The sequence below is a fragment of the Drosophila obscura genome, unplaced genomic scaffold (assembly GCF_018151105.1).
Source record: "Drosophila obscura isolate BZ-5 IFL unplaced genomic scaffold, ASM1815110v1 contig_200, whole genome shotgun sequence".
In the NCBI taxonomy this organism is placed as follows: Eukaryota; Metazoa; Arthropoda; class Insecta; order Diptera; family Drosophilidae; genus Drosophila; species Drosophila obscura.
In genome coordinates, this window is record NW_024542791.1 from 7,054,774 (window position 1) to 7,077,903 (window position 23,130).

A 23,130-nucleotide genomic window follows, 5' to 3' on the forward strand; every position below is an offset into this window, starting at 1 on the left:
TGCTGTCCGGCCGGACTGATCTGCACCGAGAGTTGCATTAAAAATTAATTGTCCACTGTCTGTGGCCGTCTGTCCGAGTACTCTTGTATCTCTCCACATTGACATTGTTTCGGGTCGTGATTGTGCAGCACAAAAGTCGATTAAACAAGAAAATTGTTAAGCACGAAATGAGTCCGTTGTCTTGGAAGTACTCGTAATACTCAAAATATGTTTGCCTTAACTTTGATGCATTTCATTAAAACTTAAAGGAGCTTCTTCAACTTTTTGATACAGTTCTGTTTACTTTTAGCGCTTCCAGAAATATGTGTAAATAAAATTGTCAGAAATATTTTTCCAATTTTTAAAGGCCACTTAGACTTCCTTTATTCGCTTTACTTTCGCAACGTATTGGGATTTTCTGGGGTTGAACAGTTTTTGATTAAAATTACATTTGTTGCGCGCCTTTGAAGTGTCCGGCTGCCTAGAGCCCAACACTCTCAAGAGGGTCAATATTTTGCCAGCTTAGGAAGGGCACGTGAGCCGATGAGCCACAAGAGAGATGGGAGAGGGAGCATTTCCACCCACACTGTGGATGGTCACGTTCTGCCTCTTTCGCTCAGTTTCCTGCTTGTCTTTCTACCTTTTTATTTTTCGTTGTGTGGTGGGCTTTGGGCCGGCATAATTTGCAGGCTTGGCCACGTTAAGGTCCGGTCCTGATGGATTGTTTGACTAATTAATTTTGCTACAAAATTTCACAAATTGCATTGGGCCCGGGCCAAAGTTATTAAATTTTTAATGGATGCTTAAAGGCCCGAAGGCGCTTATGTGTTTTTATTTTCCTACAGCCATCTGTTTAGCATTTAAAGTGATTTTCATTTGGATTTTCCCTTAATGCTATTATGTTCTCTCTCCACATTTTCCCTTCTTCCTTCTTCCCACTGAACCACTTTATCTCTGCGTTCTGTCCCGACATTCTTTTGGCTCTCAATTATTTAGCCATTGACAATTAGAGACTTTCGCAGATGCTGCCGCATCTAATGCGATTCTGCCTCATTATTCTGTACAATTGTTCATTTTCCGTCGATGCTCCAAGAGAATTAAATTTGATTCATTGCGTTCTTTGGCGCCATTATCGCTCAGCTCCTTCGCCCGTGAAGTGTCTCATGGAAATGCGACAAGCCGGTAAATTGTCGTGTTTTCATTCAAATGGGAATTTTCTTCAGGGATTATTTCTCTGTAAAACTATGAATTTACGATCTTTATCAATGGAAGATTGTTCTATTGCTGCCAGACCAATATTCACGAGTTATTGAGGCACCATAATTTAAAGGTGAATGTATTTTTATTCGAATGAATTCGTTCCAATTGATTTAATTTTCTAGTTGTTCCTTCAAAAAATTTTACAATTTAAATGCACCGCGTGGAAAATTCCATACAAATTTCATTTTCCCCACAGAGATGTTGCAAGCCTCTTTGATCTTTTGCGAATGGTTGTGTTTTCGTTTAAATTCGATCCGCCTGAGTGCAGAGGGGTAAACGTGACATCAAAAAATTCCACTGAACCAAAGGCAAGACCCCAAGAGGGACAGAGCATCGGCAGCAAAATATCTGAGGACTTGCCGGTCCCCCTGGACATACGGCTTAAAAAAACAATGGACTGAAGCGACAGCAGAGACGAGATGGGATAGTCGGTCCCAAAAGTCAACTGTTTGATCTGTGCCCCGGGAGCGCATTGTCAGCCCAGAAACTAATTAGCGCTCATGCCGTATGCCATGTACCATATTTCCTTTCCTTTCCTTTCCCTCCCTTCCCTTACCCAATCTACCAACAGAAGGGGGTTCTGAATGCACATGCGTTTAATTAGTCGACAATCTGCTCAGCTGTCATCTGAGAATTTCAGATGAGGCACCGCTTTTGATCGACTGCACATAATTGTTTCATTTCATTCCATTTCAGATTATTTGATTGAATCCTATTCCCTTTACAGTACACGGAATTTGCCTTATATATTTTATTTCGAACTAAAACAATATTTGAAATATTTAAATCAATACTGTGGCAAATTCTGGGTATCAATATTGTTGATCATTTCCAGAAATTTCCCTTACTTTATGCTATTTATTGTATGTATACTGCAGCTCCACAATCTTGTCTCTAATCCCCTACAGGTTCACATACGTAAATATATCCTATATATTGTCACATTTTCTAGCCACCTGCTGCCGTTTTGTAATTTGCTTAATTTGCTTCACCTGTCAGAAATGGATTTGTTACGGCGATAAAATGATCAGGAAGAGCCGAAGCTTTCCGATACTGGTACAACTTTTGGCACAGAGCGTGGCACAGAACGGTCGGGATTTTTTCCAATTAGGTATTCCCAAGTATTAAGTGATTCGCAGAGGCAAAGCATCCATCATACGGTAATCACGGGGCAAACATAAACATCTGAGGAACGATATATGTAAATTTTTAAAGATTTCTTGCAGGTGTGCAGTGAAATGGTATCGGCATGGAACTATTTTTATTTTGCGGTAATCGTCTGCATTGCATTTGTCTGCAGTGTTAAAGCGGTCGATGTGCATTGTCCCCCTTGGCCGAGATGTGGATACCTTAATCTTTGCTGCCAGCGTACCAAAAATAAAATAAGATCGCAGTTGGCTGCATTGAAAGACAACGAGCATGATACGGAAATATAGTTAAAATATTTGTAAATATATATAATAAAGATATAAAGCTAATGAGATCTTCTCCTGCCCTTTTATATTTTTATTAAATTGAATTAAAGCAAACACGAAAACAGGGGCTTTTCTTTGGGGAGAACTGTTGAAAGTTTTTTGTCTACCAAAGTCGTGATCATCGGAGGGTTTTTATCGGTTCTGAACATCATTGCCACATCGAAGCATTCGGAAAAGAATAGAGCACTTGGCTCTGGGGAGTCAGAACTCTTTCTATTAATCGTGTATCAACACGGTTCTGGGGCTGAACAATCTCGTTATAAGCTGGAACAAGCTGATTCCCAGAAACTGTTCCACTCTCCAACAATTTGGCTTTCTCGACAGTCGACAGTTACTCGAATATTACGAGTATGTGCAATAAGGAAAAACATTTCTGTGCAAGTGATGCAGATACTTAATGCAATGAAATGAATTCAAACTGGAAGTGCTTGCTTATCGCGTTGGTGGTATTGATCGCATGGATCCCTCCTCATTCATTTTTTGACGATTTTCTATCGAAATTGTGTCCGCCCTGGCCGAAATGTCACAGGATAAATAGATGCTGCCAGCGCTCGAGGCGTTTGCGAATCAAATCTGTAAAAGCATAACGAATAATAAACATGACTCACTTTTGCATAACCATAACGAGAATCGTAGCGCAGATTTTCGGCCAGAGTCGAGAAACACATTTGCATAATGATGGCGTTGAGAGATGGGGGGACAGGTACCATCTGCTCTTGTCAGACGACGACGACGACGACGACTCCTATCTGTCCCCTGACAGCAGATTTGCTTGCCCAAAATTTGAGTCTATGCATGCAACTGCCTGCGGTCTGGACGGGTTTTGGCCTACAGCCATGTCTAGAATAACAGTTAGCAGGGCTGTGAGTGCTGGGGGGCTGGAGAGGCTGCTGTACTTGTGCTAATTGTGCCGCAAGGAGCTTGAGCTTCCACCATAGGACATCGTATTGTGCATACATGTGGCAGACTGGCAGCTAATTTTTGCTAGCTGTCAGCGCTCTTCATATAAATCTTTCAAAGTCAACAGCATTGCACCCACGTGCCACATCAATTCACATTCTTGTCTGTCGCACGCACTCCCCCACTGCCGTATCCATCATTTTGCAATCGTCAGTGGTGTCACCGCATGCAACGTCGCTTATCGCTCAGCTCTGTAATGATGGCAGCAGACCCCAAAGTCGCATCGCGCATAGCACATGGCCCCGACCCATAGCCCAACCCGTGTACCATGTACGGACCATCCATCTGCACGAACTTCTGTTGTACATTTTTCATAACGCAATTCATGTTATTCATGTGCCAGCGACAAGTCTTCATGCCCTCAGAACCATCCAGAGGCCAATATGCGGCACAGTGGTTGCAGATTGGTTTTTATCGCATAAAAATGCCAAAAATGTTAAATTTATATAAGTACCTAGAGCTTAAATCTGTAAGAAACGCTCTGTTACAGGAATTTACTAGTAATATTTGTATCCATATTTATCTATTCTATATGCTAATATGTTCTACGCAATAGTGGACCAAACATTGAAAAGATTTCTTTTATTTTAACTACAAAGTTTACCTCAACAACAGACAGAGATTTATAGCCCTCAGCATTCCACTAGTTGAATCATTAATGTAATGCACAATCTTTTTTATTTAATGATCGAACATTTTCGGGTATTTATAGCTCATGCTGGTCCACTGTGCGATGTCATAAAAATTGTCTCATTAATCATCACACGACACGCTGAAGCTCGTTCTTGTGCTGTGTGTAGGGGTTCGTGCTGTTCCCCTACTCGGAGACCGGGCTATTTCTGTGCTGTTTGCAGGAAACATGGACTTAGTGTGAAGATCCAGCGAGCAATTAAATTGGCTCCCCTCTGGAGGAGCATCGATGCAGTCCCGTCCCATTCCCATTGCCAGCCCCATCGCTCCACTCTTAAGTAAAGCGAACAAGTGCAGGGAGCATAAATCAAAAGGAGCGCTTCGCCCCCCAAAACCAGACGCTGGAAATGGGAATTTTATTTTTATATGCCATCCATGGGCATGGCATTTTAAATTGTCTGTGCCTTATTTAAAATAGCAACTAATTAATTTATTTTTTCACGCCATGGCTGGGAAGTGCGCATTAATAAACAATTAAGTCGTTTTAATTGCAGTTTGCCTTGTGGATTATAAATTGCCGAGTGAAAATCGCCGCACCACCCAACACCCAACACCCAGCATCCATAATGAGCGAGGGCTGGCCTTGCTGGCAGCTCCGGCCTCAGCTTCAGAGCCAACTAAAATTCGTTTATTATTGATCAGTCTCGGCCATAAGCTGCTTAACTTGGCATTGTGCTCGTACACCAGAGTGTTCGCCTGCTGGCTCCCCCGTCCACCAACCCACTGCTCAGCGGCAGGTGGTTTTTTGGCAGGCACTTGGGCGATTCCTGGAAAATTTTGCAGCTCTTTTGGCTAAGCTGAAAATCTGCTCATCACACACACACACACTCTCATATGGTAATTAAATTTGTGATGCATTGATAATGGAAAGTCGTGGCAAAAGTATCGAAAATTTCTGCCATTTACTCTTTGATGTAATTTCTACACAAATTTGTATGTATTCAAGTTTCAAAGTCTTGGAAGACTGCTACCATGAAATGGAAATTTCCACTTGTAAACTTTTGCCTTTGTCTCTTGCTTGGATTAATTTTCTATGAAAAGTTCCAAGAAATATAATTCATTTGATGAGCATCCATTTACATACCTTGCTAAAGTTCAGCTCTGCATATAGTTGAAGAAGATCTGCAAGTAGAGAGGAAGATAACTCATTTTAATAGAATAATTAATTCAGGGAAAAATCTCGCTCAATTTTCCCGGAATATTGTACTCGACATTCAGGCAGGGCTGACACTCCATTTCCTTCGGCAGAAAACTCTCGCTGTCATCTTGGCAAAGTTAATATGAAAGAACACGCTAAGCAGGCTTGAATGATGTGTATCAAGGACGAAGGGGAGAAAAACTACCAACTGTGTCAGCAGAAAATGAAAGAATAGAAGGAACAGGACTCAATGCAATGTCTGCTGAGAAATGGATGGGAAAAAGAGGAACAAGGCCGAGAGGAAAACAATATGGGAATGACTATAGACATTGAACACGAAAAGGGAAACTGGAGCGAAGACATTAGCCTCGAATGACAGCAACAAGATACGAGATAGACACTTGGCTTATATCCGCATGCTGTTCTCCCACATTCAGCAACAGCAACAGCAACAGCAACATGCAACCGAAAGGCGTCGAAAGTGCGTGCAACAAATTGAGGCGAGCTCGGTGAACAAATGCCAATTGACAGACAGATATGCAAACAATACTTGAAAGCTTTCAATGGAAATTGTGGCATGGAAATTCTGGGATTTTAAGAAATTTAAAAACAAACTGCACATAATGGAAGGCGCATAGAGAAGTAACGTCGATAGTTGTTCTCCTAAGAATGAATGGATTTCCCTTCATTTAATATATGGCTTGTCGCATTGTATTAATTTACTCTTAAGCTCTTAAAATGTTTGCTGTTTTCAATTTGGGATATTTAAACATAAAGTCCTAAAATGTGCGAGTACTACTCTCTCCAACAGCATCACCGTGAGCTCATTTCAGGCTTTCACGCATTGCAATTTCTGTTCAGCCCTTAGCCGGCGAGTGAGCCGAGCCGAGCCCGAGCCCAAGACGGAGTCTTAGTAAGCAATCTGTAACATGTTGCCCGTTTGAGTTGTTCTATTGAAAAGCGTTTTTCTGGCGCAAGGACAGATGGCCTGCTCTGGGCTTGGCCTACATCCCCATATTCATCACTCACTCACTTAGTCAGCGTGCTGCCTCAGAGGCTGAGGATCGAGTGGGTGAGTGGGTGAGTGGGTGAGGTGGCCCAGGCCCACAAGCCAAAGACGATGCTCCTTCGTCGTCCTCTTCTTGTTGGGCAAATACAGCACCACCAGCTGCCATCTGGCAGAAGGCTTTTATTTCCCATTTCTAGCAGAGAGTCCTAAGTGCAGAAGAAGAGAGAGAAATGCCTTTCATGCCTTTGCTTTAGTTTAAATATTTATGTTAGCGCGGGCATTTTACGAGAAATATTTCGCAATTGCTTCTAAAGGCGGCTCTCAAGTATTTCGCTATTATTATTATTGAAATCCCGGGCCCAGCCCAGACCAAGATCCGAACCGCCCAAAACGAACTTATGGTAAGTATTTTCTTCATCTGCTGCTGCCTTTGCATTTTGGCCATCGCCTCCTGGACTTCTCTCCTATATTCTAAGCATACCATTTGCCTGAATATCCAAGGGATTGCCTAGCACTCTGCCTAAAAGCTATGCTGCCTTGCCTTGCCTTTGATTCCGAATGCAACGATAAATTTCTACTGATTGCATAATAACGAATTGAGGCAATGCTAATTGATTGGAAATTGTTACAGAGAAACTGCCACCTTTGTTCAATTAATTCATTGTGGCTGTCATTCCACATCCGAATTCAAATCCATTTATACCAATTTTCCGCACTTCAGCCTGCAGAAGTGGCAGACAATATCCAGCACACACACACACACAGCGATACTGGCAGTCTTCGTGGTTGGGCAATTTTTCAAAAGATAAAATCAAGACCAAACAAATCAAATCAAATGCAGACAACCGACACAGACACAAACAGATACACAAACAGATACACAAATGCCCACAAATGCTACACAGACAACACAATGGAAACTACAAGCAACAAAACGTGTAACAGCAAACAAGAAAAGTAAATTAATAGAAAACAATAACCATTCCCTTTATTATTATTACTGCAGTGAGACTTCGAAGTGGGTCTCTAGATTCGAATTTGTTTTTTTTTTTTTTTTGCTACCCTCACAGAGAGTACTTTAATTTTGATCAGGTTTTTGCTGTGCAGAAAAGTAAGAATAATCGAATTGAAAAGGGATTTATTTATTTTTAAGCTATAGATCTGTCTGTACAAATACATTTAGCAAACTTTTCCAATTTGAATTTAATAAAATTCTTTATAATTATGTGAATATTTTACATCTGTTTGTAAAACTATTTATATCCATACCAGGCACTTATAGGTCAAAGCACAACAATGACTACGTATATATATTCAAAAAGCAATGTACGATATCTGCAAGGGTATGTCAAGTTTCGGAACCTAAAGTTAGAATTTCTTTTTGTTTTTGCGTTGTTCTGGTGGTAAATGCCCAAGGTTCGTTGGTGATGTGGGTGTTTGTGCATGTGATTTACTCAACGGTATGTTTGTAAAATACAAATCATGTTGAACGCATTCGGCCTTGCCCCAAAAGTATGCCACACAAACTCACTATTCCCATGGGCTGACTGTGGAGCTGCCTGATGGCTGATATCTGGGGGGAATATCTGAGGTTTTGTCCTGGCAAATGGTAGAGTGTTTCTCTTTTTTATAAACTCCCTGCAACAACAGCAGCATGCACACCTTCCTTCCCACCCGTAAACTAAGAAATCAGGCCCGACTAAAACGAGAGAAAAAGCAAAGTGGGATAAAAGTCGCACAAGGAAAACTTTTGCCAGGTGTTTGCCGGTGTGCGTGTCTATCTGTGTGTGCTTTGTGTGCAAGTGTTTTTGTGGCATTACGTGCATTGCATGTCGAATGTTGGTAACAAAGTCTAAAAAAACATCAAACACAAACATCTAGCTGCGGCAACTTTATCTAAAGTACAACGTACCCCCACCCCCTGCTGTTTGGTAACACAACCCACCCAAAGCAGTTTCATGTTTTAATACCCTACGCTGCAGGTATTATGAGTTTGGGTAAAGGTTGCACAAACAGATCGAAGAACAACCACAAACCGATCATAGCAAGTTTATTTAAGTCTGAAATATTTATATGCCAACAGTTAGCTTAGTTTTGAGGCTATTAGTAGTCTTCTTTTTGCTAGACGCAATGTATAATTTTGAGATCAGATAATTATATTCTGTAGCTCCTGTTTAAGCTATTAGAAGTTTAATTTGTAGAACTTTAAGAAAAAGATTCCAGATTGAATCATTTTCCAAGGGTACTCAAGTGTCGTCACCGATGCAATCCATCCTTTACCTGTTTGCCTGCCCGATTGGTGACCAGCAAGTGGGGCCCAGAGTGGGCGGGCTCTTTATCATTTCTTGTTGTTTTGGCCAAGAATTCACCTTCTTTAAGCCGAAAACGAAACTGTTGTGTGGCTCGCCCCATCTCATGTTGGTATTTTTTCCACCGAGTTTTATTTACTTTTGCCCCGTTCGTGTCGTGTTTGCCATGCTGCCTTGCAAATGGCTCACCAATGATTTTTAATGCGATTTAAAAAAATAAAAATAAAGTAAAAAAAACATTACATGAAGCAGTGCCCCCCCGCCGACCCTGTCAAAAGTATCGATGTAGTGTGTGGACCCATTTGAGCGGCTTTAGCCTGACAGGGCAACCTTTTTTAAGTGGCTGCTGGGCCATGGAAGTGGCTCGTATTCGGTTTCGGTTTCAGTTCCAATATTTTTTTGGCTTGGGTCGCTCCTGAGATAATGTTCTCGATGGCCGTGTGGACGTGGGTGCCTGGAGAGTGACTTTATTTAATGCCATTAACGCAAATTGAAAGTTTTACGCTTTTAAGTCCCTTCGCCCTGGCCGTTGCATGCGCAATTGAGTTTTTTGGGTCTCTGATTCGTAATGCCTTCTTTATGACATTTCATCGGATAGGAATTACCAAGGCAGGGCAGGGCTGGAAAACTGGAAAACTGAAAAACGAATTCCTCTATATAAAGGATTTTCCGTAAGGCCATTCATTGGGTTGTATAATTCACTTTGGCCACTCATTATCCTGCCCCTGAGTGGCGCACAAGAAATAAGCCAAAGCCCCATACCCAGCCACGTAATTGTGTTGCCTTTCATAAGCCAGAGACATCTGCAGTGGGACGAAAATAGAAAAACTAGCTCAGCCCATTCACATTTTCTATAGCCTCTCTATGGGTGACAGCCGCCAAGGACGCGGCTAGGGCTTTATTGCCAACACTTTGTCGCCGCGCGAAACACACGCGACAGTGGAAACCCATTACAACTACTTAGGGCATGTAAATAACGCAGAAATAAGCCAAGGCGAGTGATGAGCCAAGCAGGTAGAACAAGCCCCAGTCTGATACCCACTCCCACTCCACGCCCCCATCCTGTGAAGCATTAACATAATCGTTATGGTTATGCGCGACGTGTGCATAATGGCCAAAGGAGGGAAGAGCTCCCTGGGAGAGACTGTGCAAGAGCTCGACAGCAAGAGCTAAGCAGCAGAGACACAGACAGAGACACAGCCATAGACAGGGACACAAGGATAAAAGATAAAGGATAAAGAATAAACTATGTTAAGTGCGCCGACATTGTGATATATAGTTAGCTCTACCCTTTGGAGGGCAACAGCTACTGCTGGTTTTTTGAGGTATTCACTTGATGGGATTACACTTTGAAACGAATTTACACTGAGAAAACATTACAGAGTGCCACAGAGTGGCATAGAAATTCAGGAAAATAAATTTATTTACTTACTTTTAAGGTTTTTTATATGTATATCAGAGAGAAAGGGATTTACTCTCTTTTACTCATAAAAAATATTATTAATTTCTTCGATTAAGGTATTTTCTTTCCTTTTCTTTCCAATAAATATACAAGAGCAAACGCTTCTAAACATCTCTTGCTCGAGCCCTAAACGGCAATAGTTTCCACTGAAAAATATCCACCCTCTTTCTGCTATTCCTCAGCTACAAAAAGTATTTCTTCGCTTGCGGCTAGTACTGTTGCACTTTTTCTACTGCGTACTTTCTTTACCTTTCTAGTTGGGTTTGGGTGCGCGTGCTGGGATTTAAAGTTCCCGAATCCCGTGGAGCGTTTTTGGAGGCCATTGCCAGGTGTGCATATCAAGTAGCCGCCGCGTGAGCAATGGGCGAACGGCATGTGGCATACTTTTCGGTAGCACAGCACGGTAGCATACCATTAGCAAACAAGCAAAATACAAAATACGAGTAGCCCACTCCGCACGGACACATACACATACATATGCATATAATAAATTATAGGAGCACACACACACTGCTATGGAAATCCAGACGAAATGAGTAGTCAACCTTGGAAATAGTAGGAGAAAATGCGAGCTTAGGAGAGAGCTTAGTCTATAAGATGCTTAAAATTCCACGCGCATAACTTATAAAATAAAAATTAAAATTCCAATTGCAAACCCCAATAATAAAACACTTTTAAGTGCCGATGCTGCTGCTGCTGCGTCTGCGTCTGCTGCTATGGCTACACACATTTTTGGACCAAAAGGTGGCACAGGTCAGGTCAGGCACAGTGAAGCAAAAGCATTAATTTTGCCCAGAAAAAATGAAGTACAAGTGTGCGAATGAATATCAATGATGAAGAAATTTGGAACTGCAGAGCATGCTTGGGATATATAAGTATTATAATATCTATTTTAAAAGCAAGAAAATTACAAATTTAGTTCCAGAAAATATACCAAAATAGCAACAAACAATAAGAAAACCTTTAGGCCTTAGTGGGGCATCCATTGAAGCCATAGCCATCCACTGTGCGGCAGCATCAGAAACCAAAAAGTAGCAGCCAACCAAACTTGGTCCACCTACAACGTATATGTGTGTTCGTGTATGTGTTCCGTCAACACCATTCCCTCATCGACACACACATACATATCCAGAAGATTATTAAAAATTTCGCCCAAGAGGCATCTATCAGTTATGAGACTCACCCGCGTCGACACTACGCGACTCATTTCAATGAGCTCTGGAGCAGACTTACGGTTGCGGTGCCGCTTTCCTGTGTGCGGCACCGTGTGACGCATATTCCTGGCAAAATGGTGCCTCTTTTACCGCTTTCCCCCTCTCTCTCACTCTCTCTTGCTCTCTCTGTGTCTGTAGAGCTAAGGGGCCGCCACATCTTGTAATTGGCATTCCGCACACTGACCGAAATGAAAATGCTACGTGCTTTCATTTCACGTTACGACAGTCGGCAGTCGGATAAGTCAGCAGAACGCTCCATTGACCACCGATGGGAAAGGTCCTGGGAAAGGCAGAAGTTCTTACCCAAAAGTTTCCGTTGTCCTCCCAACGTGGGTCCCAAAAACGGAGCTTATTTGCCGTGGTTGGAGTGCCGCTTCTTTCGTTTTAATTTTTTACGTTGCGGGCATACCGAGAGAGTGGCAGAAAGCGAGAGAGAGAGAGAGAGATTCGGTGATTCTTAAAGTCAATCACATTACACGAGGACATCAAACATCAAACATTCGACAAAGGCCCTCGAGACCCCCCTCCGAAGACGATGGCAAATATTTACTTGGCCCGTATCCCGTATACCTCGCAGGCCCCAAAAGGATGCGGTTTGAGGGCCCACGAAAATCGATCCGCATATTGAACACCTTCTGGCATCACTCCCATCAACTCTTTGGATTTCCGTTTCATGTGCATATTCAATATACATATAAATACTCGTACATACGTATGTAAAAAAAAATTCATTTAATTCTGGTTTCTTTTTTATTCTCTCCTTGAACACTTTTGCGTGTGGCCTGCCACTGACAGCCGGCAAATTTCGTTGTCAACCTTTCAATTGTTTGTGCGGGGATTTTTTTGATATACTCGTATTTATTTCCAGATAGGTTTTCAGCCATCTGTTGAGATAACCGATTGAATGGCACATCAATCGAATGTTTGTTTTAGTTTTTTACCTCCTTCTCATTGGGTCGAAATTTGCTTAAGTTTCTTTAAAGAAATCCTGGAAATCTTCCTGAACTCTGGCTTTATGCAAACAATGATTTATGTCCCCATATAATCCCTGGTCTCTGCTGTTTGGTGTTACTCCCAGCCGCAGAAACCTTTCATCCTCCCAATTTATAAGCACCCGAAATACTTGTAAATTTGTGTGGGATTCTCGGCGTAAATATATGCTGCCACTCAGTTCTTAGCCATCAAATTTATGAGCACTCGTCACACTAACTCATAAAAACGCCGTCTATAAAGGGGGAATTTTAAAATGCTGCCAAGGGAGCTCGGGATCCGGACAAGGATGGGAACACGAGACAACACTTTGCATGTGAAAAGGCTTTGCGGTGAATGGGGGCATGGCATGGGAGAACGTGGAGCTGGAGCTGGAACTGGGAGCCTGAAGCCACCGATGAGATTTATGTACTCTAAAGCTTAGACCGAGGTCTGGACTGTATTTTGTGGTAAACAGCCAGTCCTGCCACCAAATCCTGCACGCACTTGAGTTTGCTCCCTCCGCTCCTACAGCAGCCGCCTGTTTTCCTGCCTGCCCTTTTTCCAGGGGTCGAGGCAGTCGAGGACTTGTCGCTATTTATTCTACTAAAAACGCAATAATATATCATCTACAGTTTATCATTGCTATGACGCCAGACTGAAATTATTATCCAGCGAATTTATTGCCTTACAATAAACGCAAAGTGCATGTGTGTGTGTGTGTTTGTGTTTGTTTGTGTGGGTGGAAGAGAGAGAGATTCTGTCTCTCTCTCTGTACGTGCATGTGTGTGTAGAGAGAATTTCTCTCTATTTGTGTTTGTGTCTAAGAGAGGGAATCATTCTTTCTGTGTTTGTGTGCGTAAAGAGCTTGGCAGAACTCCAGAAAATACAACATTTTGAACGTAAACTGTTTTGACGAGGCGCACACAGAAAAAAGGACACTCAAATGAATATTTGAAATACAAGATACCCTGGGAACCACACATCTGAACAGCTTAAATAACCTCTTAAAGATCTAGGAACTTACACGGATACGCTGAGATTGAGATATTAAAACTGGTTTAATCTGGCTATTGGATCTATAAATATTGATTGTGGTAGCCCAATCGAAAGTGAACGTATCCCCACTTACCCTAGGTCCATTGAGCGAGGCAAAAGATACAGAGGGCCATGGCAGGCATTTGTAATAAAATTGCCGGCATGTTTGCTCACCCATCTCTCACTCGTGTATCGCTACAGGCCTCCTTCGGTCAGAGTGGTACGAGTACACATGCAGAATGTTTTCAGCCAGGACACACATATTTCTGGGCTTATATATTCATGGCAATCTCGAGAGCTGTCACAGACGACTCTGGCCCCGTCGAAGCGCGCATATTTTTTACTATTAGCCAAAAGCAAAAGCAAAAATTTGTCAGCCAAAATCAAATTGCTCGTCCTGTCAACTTTTTTGCGTAACAATTTTCTCCTTCGCCTGCGACTAGTATTTTTGTTGTACATTTCATTTTTGCGCAGCGAGACAAATAACAGAAGTTTGCTAAATTGTCAGCTGCTGTTGGCCTCATTCTCTGGCATTTCTCTTTACCACCCCTCCCCACCCCACACATTTATCCATATTCTCCATTATGATTTTACCCTTTTTTTTCTCCATATAAATGTATTTTTACGACAAGAAGCCACCCCACACGTCATGTTTTGGTGCTAGGGCCGCTCGTCAGATAGAACATATACTAGTTTCCTTCTGGCAACTGTTTGTCCAAATTGCCACACATTTTGTGCATAAATGACAAATGCCTTTGATGGCATAAAATATGACTTTGAAAATTGTTTTGTAGCAAATAAAAATGGGCGTTGGCATGACTATCCCGGCCATGCGAATGACTGAGTGCCCTGGCATTGGTGTACATCACATGCAATCAAAGTGGAGCGGAGGAATTGAGTGTGAATCGTTTTGATTGCACAGCCCCAACTAATAGAAGATGATTTATTTGGATATGCGAGTAACCTACATATGTAGGTGGTGTCTTTATTACAGAAGGAAACTATAGATAGTCACAATTCCTGTGATCATTCATTCGAACAAATTTACAACATTCAGGCAACAATTTACACGAAAGCCTGTCGGCGTTATTCAAGTTTAAGTCGAACAACTTTCATGGCCGAAAACAGACTGAAGTCTCTGGCAACTTTTGAAATAAATTAATTGCCGTTTTCGCCGAAAAGTTTGCCGAATATTAACAATTCTGCAACTCCGCCAAATGCTGCCTTTCACACAAAACTTTCATTTACATGCGGCGCCATATTGGCGGCCCAACTCTAACTTTTCGACGAGTACAATGACTCTGGCCGTGTACAAAATGTATCTAAAGGGTTGATGTGGCAGACTAATGGGTTGAAGATGTGTGTGGCTGAGGCGGTGGCCCACATACCGTGGAAAACTAATCAACTTTTCAGCACATATCCATCAATATCAATGTCAGCTCTCACTTGACATTGACATCGATTTTCCATACACACGAGCAGCCGGACCCCAATTCGCGCGTTTCCCAATTAGTTGACAATTGACTTGTCAAAACATCAATTATAATGGCTGATGGCAGCTCCCCCCACCCCCCTTAAAGCCACACATGGCTGGAAAAAGCCATTTGCATTTACAAGTCGAAATGTGAGTTTCTTGTTTTTGGGAGCCACAACCACCCGCTCTCAAAGAAGTTTTCTCCCTCCATTTTGCATATCGAATGCTCGCATAAACATGGCCAATAAATGGGCGCGTTAAATATTTAATTGGCATAATGCTAATCATTCAATGGCTGGCAAAATTCATTAGCAGCCTCCACAGCTGTCAGCAGTCGAACCGTTGAAAACCTCAAAACCCCCACAAGCCCGTCAGAGCTTGAAAAACCATCCCAAAAAAGAAGAGAACTACAAAACCCTCGCCACAATGTGGCACGTGCGCCTGCAACACTCTTCCTCACACCAGATGATGATGCTGCTGTTAACTACCCTGCCCCCGCCCCTGCTGCTCTGCTGGTAAGCAAACATTACACAATTTTGATTGTATTTCCGTTCCGTATACGCAGAAAGGCAGGATACAGCAGCAAAAAGAGGGGAGCAGTGACAGCAACCGGAAGTTTCGCTTATTTCCGTTTGTTTACCTGTTCGCTGTGCCTTGATTAAATGTCAGGTTACCCCAGGGTTGGATGGTGGCAGGGGTACAGTCAAAGTGGGGTTCGGTTGGTGGCTGCTTATGAAAGGGAGTACAAGAAGCATAGCTGGCTTTGGCTTTGGCTTTTGCGGTGCCCCAGGCTCAGACACAGCTGCCAGTCGAATATTTTCAGTGGCTGAATACTCGTATTACCAACAATTTTCACCTTATTTTGTTGCGTATTTTTAGGGACTGCTAATGCGCATACGTCAGCGTAATCTTATTAACAAGGAAAGCATTCTAATGATGCCAAACACTAAATGTCTCTTAGCCGGCCAAACGAACACGACAAGGCACATAATTTAGGGTTTAAGGCAAAAGCTAGCATCTGGGGATCAGTCGGATTTGAATCGGCTTAGTGGGGTTTTTTCGTGTAAAGTAGCAGAGAGGGGGGGACAATCGCAAAAGATTTATTTGAAGCCAAGTCACAGTTTACAGATCATAGGTACGAGTATTTCCTATAATCCTTTATTTCTGCAGATAAAATTTAAATATTTTCCATATATCCAGAAATATAATTTCGAATTTTCCACCACAAAAGCCAACAACCACAGCAGCAACACTGACAAGAGCAACCATGAACCTCGCTATAAAATATGAATGGTCTGCAACACTTGGTCGCCTGTAGACTGTACAGTGCGTCTCAAAACTATACGAAAATCGTTAAAGGAAATTTAAATACATTTCAGATTGTTATTATTACTGTACATTTTGTATTTCTGGATCGCATTTATTGTCGTTTCATAGATTCTATCACACAATTTAGTCACTTACCAAATGCGTGTAAGGCAATCGAATAATCCATCGAGTTCTGACAAGTACATAATCGTATCAATTATCAATTCAATTATATGATTCAGTATGATTTCCAAATAATCCGTTCAGCTGTCTGCTGATCTACACAAAAAATTAAAATCTCGTTTGTTATTTAATTAATTTCAATTATATTTGTACATCACATATATCGGTTACCTTATATTATAGAAATGCTCTGTTTTACATCTAAAGCAAATTATTTCTTCGAATCGGAAATAAACTTAGTAAAAAAATAAATAGTTTTCTCGCAGAATATGCAAAGAACTGCCCTGCACTTTCGAACCGCCCTGTATATATGGGCATTGTTAAGAGTTATTTGCTGTTGGCCACCCGACTACTGTCCTGACAGTTGAAAGCCAGGCGTACAAATGCTTTAAGTGTCGCGGGCGCCTTAAATTATATGTCACCGGACGCGGACACGGACACGGACACCCGTTCCGGGCTCATGCTCGACCAAACCGCGACTGCAGCTAATTAATTGCCCGCAATTTGCGCGGACTTGCGCGCGAAAGTATGCTAAGGAAAATGGAAATGTGCTCCGCCATTTTGTAGGTCAATAACAATGGCGTTCGATTGTTGTTGTTGTCTGTTTGCCTGTCTGTCTGCCTGTCTGTCTGTTGGATGTTGCAGTTGTTGCTGCCGGCACATGCTTTGGCATAATTTATATTCCCAAAAAGTGTTCGTACATAACTCCCTTATTTACTTATTTTCGTAAATTATTTTGGTTTTTTGTTGCGTTTTAAGGCATTAAAAGCCGCCACGAAAATGTTTTATTTAACAAAACAGAAAAAAAGACTAAAATGTATTTACATGTTTGCTTGGGACATTTGCATAATTGTTAACCAAACAGTTGCACAATGTACATACTCGTACATGTCTGTAAATAATTTTGGGCATTAGCCAAATTGAGAAATGAAGCAAAATTTAGCGAATTTTTTCCGTTACAGATTTATTTCTGGGTACTGAGAGTGAGCTATGGAAAAACTATGTAAACTTTCAGTGTTTACTGAAGATTTAATCTTTTAGATTATTTCATGCGACTTTTATTCATTTAATTCTGCTCCTTTTTTCCTCATGATTTTAAGTAATAGCAAAACAGCGACTTGAAAACTTAGGAATTTTTAAAAGCGAACCTTTAATTCCCATCTTCAGCATTTTCTTTTCCCCTTTCCCTATTAAATGACTGATAAAATCTATTAAATATTGAACTTATCGCAGCTCTAAATCAATAAGAAAATATATTAGCCCCGCTTTGTATGGCTTCCACCAACCCATACATAGACAAATACTCACGCACAGATGCACGCACACTCGTGCACATAAAAACCCATTCAAGCGTTTCATAATGATATGAGAAAAAAAAAAGCGTCGAGAGATGGGAAAAAATAGCTAGCCCAACACATTGCCTCAACTCATTTTCGCATAAAAGGACGCCAATGTGTCGGGGCTGGCAAAAGGCCAAAAATGGCGTGCACACAGATACATATACTCGCGCCCTAGGCCACACCATACCGGGACAATCATACACACTCATATGCTTGGCGCTCGCTCTCTCTTTGCTCTTCCTATATAGAGCCATTGGTACATGGCAAACAATAAATGTACGAGTATGCTGCCAGCACAAGAGACCAACTAAATTATCAGTAATATTGGAGCACCAGGATAACGCTGTGTGTAAGAGAGTGTGTATGTGGAAGGAGAGCCTGAGCTGGGCGTGGCAAATAAACACATCAGCTAAAATGCTTTTTACTTAAATTAACACAACACCGAGCAGCTTGGCTCGCTTTTTGGACTAAGCGGTCTGCACCCAACTAACGGCAAGTCATTAACTTTCATGTGTGTTCGTTGCATATTGTCGGGAGTCGACTAAGCGAGATACATTGAAAAACTCCCACAGCAAGAAAATCAATGAGGATACAAGTCAATGAAAATTGTTGAGAATACAACGATAGTGCGATGCTCTTGCACAGACAGAATATTAAAAATCACAAAGATAAATACATAATTTATATTTGTACAAATTTGGCACCTCTAAGGAATTATAGCGTACCATATTCCTTGGCTTGTAAGTTATATCTGCTTCTCATATAAAACAAAAATTAAGACACAATTACTAAAGGACAGAAAACAAAACAATATTGCCTACAGATAAAATATATTAGGGCAATAACTTTACTATCAAAAATTATAAGATTGTTTACGAAATCTGTTATATACCTTCCAATCGATTTTAAATTCAAATTGCATGCTTTGCTTTGAAAAATATGAAAATTGTATGCTTAAAATATGAACTGAGTAACATACATACATATAGCTCAAATATATCCACGGATGTAATTAAGAACAATATTATTGGTAAAAATAAAATGAAAGTATGATTATTTATTTATTAGTTAATTTATGTTTGAAAATGAACATTAAGTCCGTTTTTAGATATTATCAACTAAAGAAAAAAGAAGAAACAATCTGATTTTTTCGAAAATGTTTCTCCGCTCGGATGTTACCTTCCCACCATTTAAACTTAGTTTCAGCTAAGAACTTGAGTGGTTATGCAGGCGCACATCAATAATTGAGTTTGGCGAAATTTTTTGATGGCATACAAAAAATTCCAACTCCGTGCAGTGCACACACATAGAATTACGTAATGGTATCATAATACCCAACTCACTAGGGTATAGGGAAGCAGACCTCCATCTGCGCCCCAATCCTTCCTCACTTCTACAGGCTTTTCCAGGCTCTTTCCTGCTATGGCATACTTAAGCAATCGAGGCAAATGTTTTATCGTCACTTTGCCACACAAATACACATACATACACACGCACACACATGTATATATACATATATATATACTCACACTGTTCCACTATATATAATTCTATATAGGTCTTTATGTGTATGTGTATGCGTGTGTGTTTGTGTGTGCGGCATACAAAATGGCGCCAGTTGCCTTATGCCTTTGGGCTCTGCATCTCTCTGTTCGCCTCAATCTCAATCGTCAGAAATGTCTATCAACGCCCGAATGAGTGGGGGGTGGGGGGAGGGCGAAATGGCAGAAAAAGGGATTGGCATTGAGGGTGCAAAGATATGGCCAAAGACAAGCAAAAACTAAACAGAAATACCAAATACTTATTGTTCAGAGGAAAATGTTTAATAACGTCCCAAGTCCCCACGCTCGCTCTCCCGTGTCTCTCCGGCATTACGCACACGACAAGTTGTACCATTGTAAATTTAATAAAGCTGTGCGTAAATAGCACAGGAAAGGAAGGAGGCTGTTCAAGGATGAGGGTAGAAATCAAGAAGCCAGCAATTATTTGGTTACGCAATTACCACAGCAACACAACCAGTCAGGTTCAATAGGCTTAAATAATTTCGCCCCCCGAAAATCCCCTCGGCACAGAAAGCAAACAAATAAATTCAATGGCAAAAGAGGCAAAAACTTTCCGGCCCAAAAACACAAACACAAATAGTGAAAGTTTACAAAATGATACTGAAGCCGCCAGTCGAAAATGGAATGACTGATGGGGTGGTGGGGCATGGACTTACAGAGGGCATGGACTGGTGCTGGGGCTTCCAGTCAAAGCAACAAAAGCCGTCTTCTAAATTGCCACAAAATTTATGATTATTGTTTTATATAAACAGCAAATGCGCGAAAATAAAGCTGGCTGAAAGGGAGACCGGGTAGCGAAGTTCTAGTTGTGGGGTGTGGTTGAATGAACAATGAATGTCGGTGCAGAAAAAAGCCAAACGCTTTTCTTCCTATAGCGATACTCAGACGAGAGGCGAAATAAATAAATGAGTTTGTCTACACCACTTCAAAGAGCAACAAAATCAAACTGTTCAATGGCCGCAAAAATGTTGCCAGCGTGAAGTAGAACTCAACAGAATGGTGGGAATTTTCATTGAAAAAGTGCAGCACACACTCGAATTAAAATGATTTTATTTTGGCGGTTTGCCCTCAATGGGAAATGGTTTCGGAAGCTAAACTAAATTCCAAATAAAATGATAATAAAATAGAGGAAATCTAACTTACACAGACTATTTGCGAATATATATTTAAAAAAAAATCAAGTTTTATTTGAGTATATTTATTGTTTATTCACTTGTCATCAGATGATTTATATCACTCACATAAACATTTATGCCGCTGTGCAGAGGATTAAGCCCAACCAACCATTTATATTTATACCATCCAGGCCATGGCCATGGCCACAAACGGGACCGTAACTCAATCATAAACACTTTAAAAGAATTTATATTTATTTCATTTGCTGCTGAGCAGATCAGATCAACGGAACCCCAATATGTCCATCAAAACGAATATACATACATGTGGAAGGTACACACAATAAATAAAAAATAAACTGCACAGTTCACATTAAATCAATCCGCGCTGACTTGCTGCCCACAAAAAGCTGCACAGGCTGTCCCATCAATCAAACGTAAGACACAAACAAAAACAGCACAAAAAGGATGAGCGCTCAACCCCATCCGGAGTTAAAGTACAAAACGTATATAAACTGCACATGGGTTTATACATTTAATTAAAATTGTCTGGCCCCAGACAATATTCGTCAAAGTGATTGGCCTCGAAAGCGGCTTAGGGAACTTAAGTAAATTAAATGTTATGGCTGCGAATGGGTTGAGTGGGCTGATGCTGCTGCTGAGGCTGGGACTCGGGCTAAGCTGGAAAGCCGGGAAACCTCAACGACAACGGTCTTTAAAATACCACACAAACCGAATCGCAATAAATACCAACACCCCAGCCGAGGGTGTGTCTGAAAGAGCATGGTGAAATTTGCATATTTTAAATTACTAGTGGGGCAGCTCTTGGCAGCGATTGCTTTTGGGGTTGACAATGGCGCTGCCAAGACAACTCCAATTTATTTGTAATTTGTTGGAAATTTATATCAAACGGTAGTCCCACACCTATTGCCAGCCCCCCAGAGGGTCTCTATCTCACACACACACACACACAAGGACCTCACACCCATAATTGCACTCATAAAATGCCAAAAGCCTAGGATGGTCTTGCTTCGATATTTATGTTAGGCAGGGAATACCCAGTCGTAGCAGGAGTATAACAGAATTTTGAGTAAGTATCGGAGAGCTGAAAAATTGATTTAATTTTCAGTTCAATTTCTGATCAAAGTTATGTAAGTAAAATTGTTATAGATAAATTTATGTGCTACAGATATTACTTCGATTCGGATATATTCAGCAAAAGATATTTTGGTGGGCAAAGTGAATAATCATATTCCGAATCCTACGACCTTTTTGTTCCTATTCAAATCAGTTCCCACAAAAGATGGCATCCCCAGGTCGATCATTCGAGGGCCTCAGGAAGTACCGTCCCACATGTAGACAGACATATCAAAATGCACACAGACATGGGTAGCAAACAAACAAACAAATTATGTGCTCATTTGAATACACATTCTAATGCGAATCACGTTGACAAAAATTCATTGATGCGTGCAGGATACGCACACACACAGAGGATATGCGGATGAGGATACCTTGACTTTCGAACCGTGCGGCATCCAATCAGCCGTGGCAGTCAAGCCAGGGATGAACATACAGAGGAAAGGGAAGGCAGTGTAGGCCGGGCTAGGCCAGGCCAGGGCAGGGCAGGGCAATGGCAGTGGAAAATTGTCTCCACCTCGGACGCTGACAAGGACATATTTATAAAGCGCTCATTTCGAGCTAAACACATAGTGGTACACAGACCCATACATACACAGTGTGTACACACACAAACACACACACACACCCACAGAGAGGGTGCCCCAATACACAGTTAATCTATCAGGACATGGTGCAATGTGTAGAAAATTAAATGTGCTACGGCTCCATCTCCATCCCAGCCAGAGTTTTACTGAGGATGCGATGTGGTGTGTGTGAGCGTCCTTGTTGTGTGTGCCTCATGTCTGTGTGATGTAAATGCAAACTAAATATGTACCAACGCCAGAGCCATACGCATTAAGTCGATTGCTTCAAGGACTTTCTTGCACGCACAAAAACCCATACACACACTCGGAGCAGGGGGGAGGTTCCATGGTGCTTTGTCATTCACACCCTGTTACCCAGTCCCGCAGAGCTTCATTCCTCATTGTCTGCCCACGACTCCTGCAACTCGCTCGATTCGCGCTCGCTTTTGCTGCTTCCTGGAGTGTAAATGAGTGGCTCCACCATGAGAAGGAGACGATACGACACCATCACCTGGAGATGAAACTCTACCATCCTCGAGAATGGTGCGGGGATCTTCACCACCACCACCACCAGCTCCACCTGGCTATGCATGTGCAGAGGAGGCTTTTTAATAAGCAATTTATTTTTAGCTTAACAACGCTCCGGCCTCCTCCCCATCTGAATGGGTCCCCATCCTCGTCGTCATCCACATATAATGAAATACGCGGTGCCTAAGCGGCGGCTTACAATTCACTTGCAATGCTTCCCCCAGTCCCTCCCTCTCCGGTAGTAGCACGGCTCGGCGTGTTTGCCAACGATAATTAATTTTTTGGCCTACCCCAAGCAAGAAGCTAAGACCATGAGTTTGTCCCCGCATTAAAAGGAAATTAAAATGTTGCCATTCTCCCCCCAGAATTTTTCACCTCGCCAAACCGCACTCACGAAGGCAGAGGCACATG

The 23,130-nt window shown here is 41.7% G+C and overlaps 1 protein-coding gene and 1 long non-coding RNA gene across 3 annotated transcripts in view; one reads left to right on the top strand and one right to left on the bottom strand.

Annotated features, from left to right (window-relative positions):
- LOC111081215 overlaps positions 1-23,130 on the bottom strand; it is a 46,017-nt gene that overhangs the window by 12,929 nt on the left and 9,958 nt on the right. Inside the window, exons 3-4 of one of the 2 annotated variants that reach the window (XR_005967977.1) lie at positions 5,449-5,486; positions 5,266-5,395 (exon numbers count right to left, since the gene is read on the bottom strand). The gene's annotated coding sequence lies outside the window, so the exon portion shown is untranslated. Of the gene's footprint in view, positions 1-5,265; positions 5,396-5,448; positions 5,487-23,130 lie in introns of those variants that run through there. The other variant, XM_041593869.1, reaches the window with a different exon arrangement.
- On the top strand, positions 2,157-2,717 carry LOC111081216. The gene is made up of 2 exons (XR_002608597.2): positions 2,157-2,399; positions 2,466-2,717. It is a non-coding gene; the product is annotated as an uncharacterized LOC111081216 (long non-coding RNA).